Below are 12,052 nucleotides of genomic sequence, written 5' to 3'. Positions count from 1 at the left end.
CTACGTGTTTGAAGGAGGGTAGGTTCAAGTTTTCCCGGGTCTGCGCGCGCAACAAGTGGGCGGGTATAAATATGCTAATGTTTCATGTTGACGTCACCTTGAAACAGCTAAAGATTCGTTTTAAAAACGACTCCTTTTCATGACTCGGAGTCGACTCTTTCTTTTGAAAGACAATAACTTTATACACGGTGCACTTTTAGATTTAAAACTTTGCAGGATGTTTTCATTCACTTAAAGCTGTGTTACACACTGCATGAAAGGTAATTTTCAAAAATCCATAATAGGGGCACTTTAAATTTCCATTAAAAGCACAACTGTGAAGTACATAGTTCCAGGTCTGTCAATTACAGTTCCGTAACACTTCACCAAAATATTTCAGTTATTTCAAAAGTCCTTACAGCCAACAGCAAATGAACCAAAATCCACAAAGACACCAAGCAAAATATTAATTATTTAATATTTAAGCTTAGCATTCAGATCCTTGAGAAAGGATTGTGATGACGGTTCGGATCGGAGACCAGTGAGTAACCAGGTATTACTCAGATTATAACAAAAAAAATAAAAATAAAAAATTATATATATATATATATACACATACACACACACACACACACACACACACACAGGTGCTGGTCATATAATTAGAATATCATCAAAAAGTTGATTTATTTCACTAATTCCATTCAAAAAGTGAAACTTGTATATTATATTCATTCATTACACACAGACTGATATATTTCAAATGTTTATTTCTTTTAATTTTGATGATTATAACTGACAACTAAGGAAAATCCCAAATTCAGTATCTCAGAAAATTAGAATATAACTTAAGACCAATACAAAGAAAGGATTTTTAGAAATCTTGGCCAACTGAAAAGTATGAACATGTACAGCACTCAATACTTAGTTGGGGCTCCTTTTGCCTGAATTACTGCAGCAATGCGGCGTGGCATGGAGTCGATCAGTCTGTGGCACTGCTCAGGTGTTATGAGAGCCCAGGTTGCTCTGATAGTGGCCTTCAGCTCTTCTGCATTGTTGGGTCTGGCATATCGCATCTTCCTCTTCACAATACCCCATCGATTTTCTATGGGGTTCAGGTCAGGCGAGTTTGCTGGCTAATCAAGCACAGTAACACTATGGTCATTGAACCAGCTTTTGGTACCTTTGGCAGTGTGGGCAGGTGCCAAGTCCTGTTGGAAAATGAAATCTGCATCTCCATAAAGTTGGTCAGCAGCAGGAAGTATGAAGTGCTCTAAAATTTCCTGGTAGATGGCTGCGTTGACTGTGGACTTCAGAAAACACAGTGGACCAACACCAGCAGATGACATGGCAGCCCAAATCATCACAGACTGTGGAAACTTCACACTGGACTTCAAGCAACATGGATTCTGTGCCTCTCCACTCTTCCTCCAGACTCTGGGACCTTGATTTCCAAATGAAATGCAAAATTTACTTTCATCTGAAAAGAGGACTTTGGACCACTGAGCAACAATCCAGTTCTTTTTCTCCACAGCCCAGGTAAGACACTTCTGACGTTGTCTCTGGTTCAGAAGTGGCTTGGTAGCCCTTTTCCTGAAGACGTCTGAGCGTGGTGACTCTTGATGCACTGACTCCAGCTTCAGTTCTCTCCTTGTGAAGCTCTCACAAGTGTTTGAATAGGCTTTGCTTGACTGTATTCTCAAGCTTGCGGTCATCCCTGTTGCTTGTGCACCTTTTCCTACCCAAATTATTCCTTCCAGTCAACTTTGCATTTAATAAGCTTTGATACAGCACTCTGTAAACAGCCACACCTTTCAGTAATGACCCTCTGTGACTTACCCTCTTTGTGGAGGGTGTCAATGTTCGTCTTCTGGATCATTGCCAAGTCAGCAGTCTTCCCCATTATTGTGGTTTCAAAGAACAAGAGTTACCCAGAATTTATACTGTAGGGATGGTCATTTATTCAAACTCAAATGTAAATATTCTAATATTTTGAGATACTGATTTTTGACTTTCATGAGCTGTAAGCTCTAATCATTAAAATTAAAAGAAATAAATATTTGAAATATATCAGTCTGTGTGTAATGAATGAATCTAATATACAAGTTTCACTTTTTGAATGGAATTAGTGAAATAAATCAACTTTTTGATGATATTCTAATTATATGACCAGCACCTGTATATATAAAATAATTGTTTTAAGCCAGAAACCATTTGATGTCCATTCTAATGAATACAGGTCTGGAGAGGCTTATTATAACAGGGTGGACATTAAGAGTGTGGATGACCTGAGCTAAAGTCAGTTTTATCAAATAAAGAATGGCATGGCTTTTAACATTTTAATTAGAAAAATATGAATTTCTGCTGACTTTCTATTTCCCATAACAGAGTGGAATATATTGATGTTGACCGGAAAGATAAAATAAATAAAATAAGACAATTTAAATAACAGAGGATCTTACTCACATTACAAAGTTGTTTTCCTTCCAAGGAAGTGATGTCAGCTATAAGATTTAATTGTTTAATTTTGCCAGCTTTCATTTGAGGGTATTCAAAATAACAGAGTGTACAATAACTTAAGGTACACACTAAAACATTTATAATTGTTAAATTAAATGTAATAATAAAAAAACTATACATTAGAGATTATACTTATACCCATGTAGAATTAATCTCTAATTCATCTGATATGCGATTCCCTGACCAATCCTCTAACAGGAACGTGAAGAAAATAACAGATAAAATAGAAGTTGATTTTGATGATTTTTTAGTTCAAGGGATACAAAGAGACTGGAGTAGGGAGGTCAAGAAACAGGAGAAGGAGCATCGCAGACGGGCCCAAGAGAGAGCGAGAGGACCAGAAGATCATCTTCAAAATGAAGGCAATATTGAGACTGATGAGAAAACAGGAAACGACAAATAAGAGAATAATGAAATTGATAAAGGAGATGATTGAGTTATGTGATTTTTCAGCCGAACTGCAAAAATTAACAAATGATTTAGAGACAGTGAAACTCTAGACTCCTGTTATAAAAATATGAGTGTTGAAACCATTGACGATGATAACCTTGTAGGTCTAACGGTTATGTAGTTGCTATGCTTATTTTGTAACATAACGGTTAAAAGCAAGAGGATGCATTTTGCAATGATATGCAAGATGGAGTTTCTAGCAAACCGTGGCATAAGATGCTCTTAACACCTGCTAGAGGTGTTATATTGTGGTTTAGACATATAGGCTTATGTGTTGCTTATGTTTTAAAAAGATGTCATAATTTTTTTCCTATAGTTTAAAATAGAACTAGACACGCTTGCTATCTAGAGATGTTGTAATATTTCCTTTTGAACTTTTGACATTACTTTGTGCAGACTCTGACATAAAAAGTCATGCTTCCTGTCTGAGAGGAAGGAGGCAGTTACAAGCAGTAACAGAAAGAATGGTTATGGGAGGTTTTAATGAGATCAATGCAAATGATATGCAAGAACTATATAAATGCTTGTTAGACTATTTGTCAGGGCAGACTTTTCGTGGTGAAGACTCCCTGCTGGAAAAACCAGCATAGACCAGCATAATTCCCATGCTGGTTTATGCTGGTCTATGCTGGTATATGCTGGTTTGGTGCTGGTCTATGCTGGTATATGCTGGTTTGGTGCTGGTTTAGCTGGTCTACCAGCATGGTCTTGCTGGTGATGCTGGTCTACCAGCATGGTCTTGCTGGTGATGCTGGTCAACCAGCATGGTCTTGCTGGTGATGCTGGTCTACTGGTTTTGCTGGTGATGCTGGTCAACCAGCCTGGTCTTGCTGGTGGTGCTGGTCAACCAGCATGGTCTTGCTGGTGATGCTGGTCAACCAGCATAGTCTTGCTGGTGATGCTGGTCTACTGGTCTTGCTGGTGATGCTGGTCAACCAGCATGGTCTTGCTGGTGATGCTGGTCTACTGGTCTTGCTGCTGATGCTGGTCAACCAGCATGGTCTTGCTGGTGATGCTGGTCAACCAGCATGGTCTTGCTGGTGATGCTGGTCTACTGGTCTTGCTGGTGATGCTGGTCAACCAGCATGGTCTTGCTGGTGATGCTGGTCAACCAGCATGGTCTTGCTGGTGATGCTGGTCTACTGGTGATGCTGGTCAACCAGCATGGTCTTGCTGGTGATGCTGGTCTACCAGCCTGGTCTTGCTGTTGATGCTGGTCACCAGCATCCCATGCTGGTCACCAGCATCCCAGCTAGCCAGTGGAATCAGGCCGAATGCGGCTGAGTGTCGGCTCACTCGGCTGTGTGCTGGCAGCGGCTTGCCAGAATTGAGCCAGGTCCGACCTGGCCCAGTAATGGTTGCCAGATTTGGCTTGGTTTTGGATCTGTGGATCTGGCCCGATTCTGGTTGAGAAACGGCACATTTAGCCACATTCAGCCCGACTGTGGGCCAGAAGTCTCAGTCTTAAAATGTCAAAAATTCAGGTTTTACTCCTTATTTGCTCCTTATCTGAATATTTGGTCCCCACAATTAAAAATTAAAAAAATTAAACCTGTACACACACAATCAATCAATTAGGCTGAATTATAAAATTACAAAATATATATTTTTAAACAAAATACTTTAGAGTTGTAAACCTTTTGCCTGTCAAAGTTATTTATTCAATTTTATTATTATTTTAATTAATATTTCTATACATTTTTAGGCTGACCTCAAATGGACTTTGGTTATAATTTAAAAATGTTCCCTTAATCTAAATTGACATTTTCTGACTGTGTGTGATTGCAAAAACTGATACCTCAGTAAGAAGTGGTAAACTTTTACAAAATATGATTTCAGATGTTATAATAGTGATTTTATTATGTCCAAATAAAAGTACCACAGCAAAACTTAGGCTAGTGGGTAGAATGAGCCAATAAGTGATTCTCTGCTGCCATCTTCTGAAATCAGTGAGTGAAACTTTATTATTAATAACTGTAACACACATATATATATATATATATATATATATATATATATATATATATATATATGTGTGTGTGTGTGTGTGTGTGTGTGTGTGTGTATGCATGCGCCTTTGTTCTGCAGTGAGGGGCTACCGCATTTTTGTGACAAATCAGGACATAGATTTGTATAATGACAAGGGTATGACAGGTATTACCAGGAGAAGGTGACTTTTCAGGACATTACCCCATGTCCCCACTTTTCAAAACTCTTATAAACCACACAGAATGGAGTGTATTGAAAATCTGAAATAGCAGAAAGTTTCCTGTAAGGGGTAGGTTTAGGTGTAGGGTAGGTGTAGGACAATAGCACGTACAGTTTGTACAGTATAAAAACCATTACGCCTATGGGATGTCCCCACTTTTCACAAAAACAAACATGCGTGTGTGCGTGTGTGTAATTTATTTTATTTTTTATTTTTATTTTTATTTTTTTGCCAGGAAAAATAACATGAGGTGATTTAAATGTAGCCTACATCTTAGATTATTAAAAAAAAAAAAAAAAAAAATCATTCAATAGATATAAATGTAACTTTGACTATTTGACACCTCACGTGCAAAGCCCGCGAAAGAACCAGAGGTTATATAAGCTGCGGTCGTCACATCACGCGCACAGCCGGACTCTGAGTGGACCGCCTGACGGGAGAGCTTTCACGAGGTAAAGTATTTTTTGTGTACATAAGTATAAAATCGACGGCCTGTCATTTAAATGTACCATGAGCTATGGAATTAGATTTGTGCCAAATAAAATGAATGTAATTTTTAAAGAAACGTATGAAAATATCAAGTGAAACTGAATAAAATGTCTTTGAAACTAAAAAATAAATAAATTACAGGCAAAATCTTTGACCTCGTTTTTAATACACTGCAGGTTTTGCAACTGTTTTCTCATCTTTCATTCGTTGATCTGTACTTACAAATGCACTTCCAGAGTTTTCATTTACCCTTCTAAAGTTTTCGTTTACGATTCTGAAGATTTCATTTACGCTTCTGAAGTTTTCGTTCGCCATTCTGGCACAAAGCTCTCGTGGGGGCGGGGTTAACAGCGGTGTGTTCTCATTGGCTACTGAGTTTTTGATTGACAGCTTCTTGACCTGGAAGTGAAGGCGTCAGTATCGTTGCGCCTGTGTAGATGTGAGCGTCTGTTAGCTGCTTCCTATTTCATTTTAATGATATAAAATGATATATAAAGATTTTTTATTATTATTTTATCAGTATTTTTCTGCTGCTACACTACATTGATGAGATGATTTCTTAGGAATAGCACAGATGAATGATATAATCATCATGATCATCAATCATCGTTGTTATCAGGATACTCACAGTAAGTGTTCTTGATTTAGTCCAATCACAGGACCTGGTTATCTACACACAGTTACAGTCTTCAATTAGATCATATTTGCTTCGATTAGTTCATATTTTCCCCCAGCACATAGAGTGTACAGTTCTAAATTTACTGTATCTGACAATAACCAATGCTATTTTACAAGCCCGCTGTCAATCACTGCGTTGTCAACTTTAGCAATGTAAGCCTTTTACAAACAAACAAACAAACTTTGACAAATAATGCCTAAATATATATCCAAATGCAAAACCTAATACATGCAAATAATTATGACTGAAAACAGTTTTCAGCAACTAGGGTATACACAGTCATGATTATATAGGGCTATACAGAGCCATCTAATGGTTACACAGCGGTATTACAGATGATTAATGGTACATAACTTTGAGGTATTTTAGTACCAAGTTAATACTAATATATATATTAAATAATTATATTGTGTATTTATTTGTTAGAAATATTTTAAGTTTGAAATGTGCCATGGGAGTTCAAAGCAGTTTGTATTGTTAGACTATGATACATGTCCTTTCTCTGTTTCCAGAGAGAAGAGCAACTCTTCCATAAACTTCTGATGCTGACCCAGAGGATGTAGTGATAGTACCAGAGAGCCCTCATCAGACAAGAGTCTTATTGTGTTCAGACACATCACCTTTGAATGACTGGGATCTTGATCTTCAGGCACCTGATATTATGCAAATATTTTTACTTCTTTGGAGCTCTAGATAAAACAAACACTGTTCACAAGTACACAAGAGGTTGCACTTTATTCTTATTAGTCTATGCTGATCTTGAATTGGCATACCAACAGCATGTGATTGTTAAGGGGATAGTTCAAAAATAAAAAAATATATATTTTGAATTTTACTCACCCTCATGCTGTCTCAAATGCATATTACTGTACTTTCTTTCTACTGGACAGGAAAACACAAGTTAAGATTTTTAGGCAAATAATTAATCTCTGTGAGTCCTAAAGATGCTTTAAAAAGCACACACAGCGACCATGACCGTAATCCATCTGACCTTAGTTTTTAAATCAGTATCTTTTGAAGTGAAACAACAGATAAGAAAAACACTAATAATATAAACTTTTGACTATTAATAATCGCTTCCACTCAACTGTCAAATGTGCATGGGTTACAGTTCACTTGTGTTATGTGGATTCTTAGAAATGGATTATTTTCTTAAAAATCTTTGTGTCAAGAAAGAAAGTTATATACATCTGGAATAGCATGAAGGTGAGTAAATGAAAGAATTTTCTTTTTTTGGCGTGGACTATCCCCGTAAAGACTGATATTGCACTCTCATTACATACTCATTCACTGTTTTGTAACTTATACTGTAACAGGAACTGTTGAAAGGATCATTGCAGTGTTTAAAACATGAATTTTAAACATTCTGTATGTTGTGTTCTTGTGCATGTTGTGTGGTAATGTAAATTATAATAATACTGTGCATTATGTATATATGCAGTTAGTGTTTTGTGGATTCTGGTCTTTCCTGTCACAACATAATTGCATCCAAGACTTTCACTTTGATACTTGTGTATATGCTATAGTGACAATAAAGAATGTCAATTTATTTGAATTAATTCATATTTTCATTTACATTCATTCAACTGGTTTATAAAAGTCACACTTGAAAGAGTTGATGATTGTTAAAAATGTATTTCCAATTTTAAATGTTAGATGATGTTAACTAAATAAAATAACTAAACAAAATGATCAGCATGATAAAAACAATTGGCAGCAAGAACATTCTTTGTGTGGGATATGTAATAAAATGAGTTTGATTGCCTGGTTGGAGTGAGACTTTCTTGATGTCTGAATATCACAGTATAGTATTGTATTTCAAATGTAACAGCTCAACCTAATTAGACCCTATAATGCAAAAGAATCAAGAGCAATAAACACATATAATAAGAGAACACTGGACATTATACGATATTTCCAGTATTACAGTACTTTAATAATTAAACCTCAATATGACCTTTTTCTCTCGCGTTTTCTCATGCTCCTAAAAGCTTATGTTGACAGAGTAGTAGCAACAGATGAATACAGATTGAATTCAAAAACAAAACTCATAACTTTATATCATTAAAATGAAATAGGAAGCTGCTAACAGACGCTCACATCCACACAGGCGCAACGATACTGACGCCTTCACTTCCAGGTCAAGAAGCTGTCAATCAAAAACTCAGTAGCCAATGAGAACACACCGCTGTTAACCCCGCCCCCACGAGAGCTTTGTGCCAGAATGGCGAACGAAAACTTTAGAAGGGTAAATGAAAACTCTGGAAGTGCATTTGTAAGTACAGATCAACGAATGAAAGATGAGAAAACAGTTGCAAAACCTGCAGTGTATTAAAAACGAGGTCAAAGATTTTGCCTGTAATTTATTTATTTTTTAGTTTCAAAGACATTTTATTCAGTTTCACTTGATATTTTCATAAGTTTCTTGAAAAATTACATTCATTTTATTTGGCACAAATCTAATTCCATAATGAGCCTACTGTTCACATAAACGAGCCTTTCCGTCTTTATTTTGTACGGCCCGCTCTTCAGCACCGTTAATTACCGTTAATGCAGTTATATCTGTGTGACGTCATTTGCGCAGATCTGCTAGAACTAAGAAAACCTCCTTTCGTTTCAAATTCATGTCGGTCAAGGTAACGTTATTTTAAAAAAAATGTAGCCTATATATTCATTTTACAATTAATATTTTCACATTTAAGCAGTGTTGTCTCACAGATTTGTCTGAGTGAAGGGGCTTTCACACAGGACGCGGCATGAGCTGCGCCTGCCGCTGGGTTCAGCGCAGCCCTTCAGATACAAGGCGATTTGCGCTATGCTCGCCAGAGCGAAGTAGGCGGAGTTTTCAAAATTTTTAGCGGGAGTTCTATACGTCTAGTCATTGGATTGTTGTTCCACCTTTCGGTCAGCAGCAAAACATGTATCTGTCCCGTGCTAACTTTAAACACACCTGACATGCCAACTTGAATAGAGATGTGTCTCCATGACACAGCTTTTCTCCCGATGTCCCTATACGACCGCAAACTTGTATCGTATAGCTCTGGAAATTCAGACACAGAGAATCAGCTGTTCATCCATTTTGAGTTTGGCGCTTGTTTGGATGCCCCGTTTCTATTGGCTGCGCGGGGAAACGTCACAGAGCGCAGCGGCAAAAGTTGAACTATTTTGAACTTTGACCGCGGCGCGCGCGCAAGCTCGCCGCTGGTGCGCTCCGCTGCGCGTGCGCTTTGGTCGGCGCAGCAACTGACCGCCTTCGCGCCGCGCAAGCCATTGAAATGAATGGGTTTCATAGCGCAGCGCAGCTCATTCCGCGTCCTGTGTGAAAGGGCCTTGAGAGCGCGCGCGACACTGACGCACACTGAACGCGCGCTCTCTCTCTCTCATCGTGTGTGATCGAGCGAGCGAGAAACAGAAGACTCACACAAGCCAATGTAGCCTATCCTTATGAGATAGTAATAGTAAAAATAATAAGGATATCGGGTGGTGTGGCTACCTTGTGGCACAAAAAGTTGGACTCGGTGATAAATATCATTAAGGTTGATGTCGATTGGTGTTTTGCTGTACGGATAAGTTGCTCTAGTAAAGAGTTAGTTATCCTTAATGTATATGCACCATATGAATGTCAACAAAATGAGGATGAATATTTAAATAGATTTGCTTTTATTTGCTCTTTTATTAATGAAAATAATTTTGCAAGTGTTTTGGTGGTTGGGGACTTGAATGCAGATCTTACTGACAAATCTTCTATGTTTGCTAAGCATATGCTGCATTTTGTGTTGATAATAATTTTAAGTTATCTAGTAAATTGTTGTTACCTATGGACAGTTATACTTATATAAGTGAAGCCTGGCATACAACTTCATGGCTTGATCATTGTATTAGTACAGCTGAGGCTCATGATACCATACAGTCAATGACAATTTTATATGGGGAATCTATATCTGATCATGTACCATTCTTAATGCTTGTTGATTTTGAAAGTTTGCCCGAAATGAAATATGACTGTAAGAGGGCTGCTTTGGGAAAATTAGATTGGTCTAAACTTACTGATGAAGATATTAAAACATATTATGTGAAAACGGACACTCTGTTGAACAAGGTGGTATTACCCAGAGATGCAATCATGTGTACAGATGTGAATTGTAATGTCACTTCCCATGGTACAGCCTTTTGTGATATGTATGATGATATTGTGAGAATTGTGCAAGAGGCTAGTAGAACATATCTTATTTGTCCTGAAAAGAAATATCATAGTAAGCCAGGGTGGAAAAAGTATGTATCAGCATACCATAAAAAAGCAAAGGAGGCATTTAAGGCATGGGATTTAGTTGGTAGGCCCAGACAAGGTTCACTTTTGGACCAGAAAAGTTAACTAATGCCAAGTATAAATATGCAGTTCGTTATATTTGTAAACATGAACAAGTGATGAGAGCTGATTCAATGGCAGAAAATCTACTTTGTAATAATGTGAATGCTTTCTGGAAGGATGTAAGAGCAATAAATCGGAGTAATGTGACATTACCAAGCTCTATTGAGGGTGTCACGGGAGCTGAGAATATAGCAGAGTTGTGGAGACAACATTATTCTACTCTGTTTAATTGTGTAAAGAGTGAGCGACGTAAAGTGGAAGTTGTCTCTATGGATACCGGGAGTATTACAACAAATGAGGTTTATCAAGCAATAATTCAGCTTAAAGACAGGAAAACTGGTGGTTTAGATAAAATAACTGCTGAACACCTAAAATTTGCGAGCCCTAGACTTCTGGTTCTTCTCGCAATTTGTTTTACTGGTTTTATGATACATGGGCGGCTGCCAGAGTCTATGTTGTCAGTCACCTTGTTGCCGGTTATTAAGGATAAGGCTGGCAAGGTAGGTAGTTTGGATAACTATAGACCAATTGCTTTAGTAAGTGTTGTGTCAAAGGTTTTGGAAAGAATTATATTAGATCGATTAGGTGTTTATCTTGATACCACTGATAATCAGTTTGGTTTTAAGGCTCACCATAGTACTGATTTGTGTATATATGCTCTGAAGGAAGTAGTAGAACTGTATAAAAGACAAAATTCCACTGTTATAATCGGCTTCATTGATGCTTCTAAAGCTTTCGATAGAGTTAATCATCAAAAGTTGTTCAGTAAACTAAGACAAAGGGGTGTACCTAATAGCATATTAAGAATTTTGACATATTGGTACACTAATCAAAGTATGCAGATAAAGTGGGATAATTGTGTCTCAAATTCATTTAGAGTAAGTAATGGAGTGCGGCAAGGAGGTTTACTCTCACCAGCTCTTTTTAATGTTTATATGAATGAACTGTCAGAAGAATTAAGTGACTGTAGGACTGGATGTATGCTTGGTAATACCACAGTCAATCACTATATGTATGCTGACGATTTAGTTGTTTTTTCCCCAAGTAGTGTTGGTTTTCAACAGTTGCTTAATATTTGTTCTGATTATGGGATTAGATATGATGTGCAATACAATACAAAAAAGAGTGTTGCCATGATATGTAGAACCAAAGAACATAGAGATTTGAATTTCCCAGAATTTTATTTATCAGGGCAAGTTTTAAATGTATGTACTACAGTAAAATATTTAGGACATATCATTAATAATGAAATGAGTGATGATGATGATATGTATAGGCAACGTCGTAAGTTATATGCTCAAGCAAATATGTTGGTGAGAAAATTTTATATGTGTTCAGATCAGGTAAAGATAAACCT

This window comes from Onychostoma macrolepis, chromosome 15 (genome assembly GCF_012432095.1).
Source record: "Onychostoma macrolepis isolate SWU-2019 chromosome 15, ASM1243209v1, whole genome shotgun sequence".
Classification (NCBI taxonomy): Eukaryota; Metazoa; Chordata; class Actinopteri; order Cypriniformes; family Cyprinidae; genus Onychostoma; species Onychostoma macrolepis.
Note: the sequence above shows the minus strand (reverse complement) of the source record.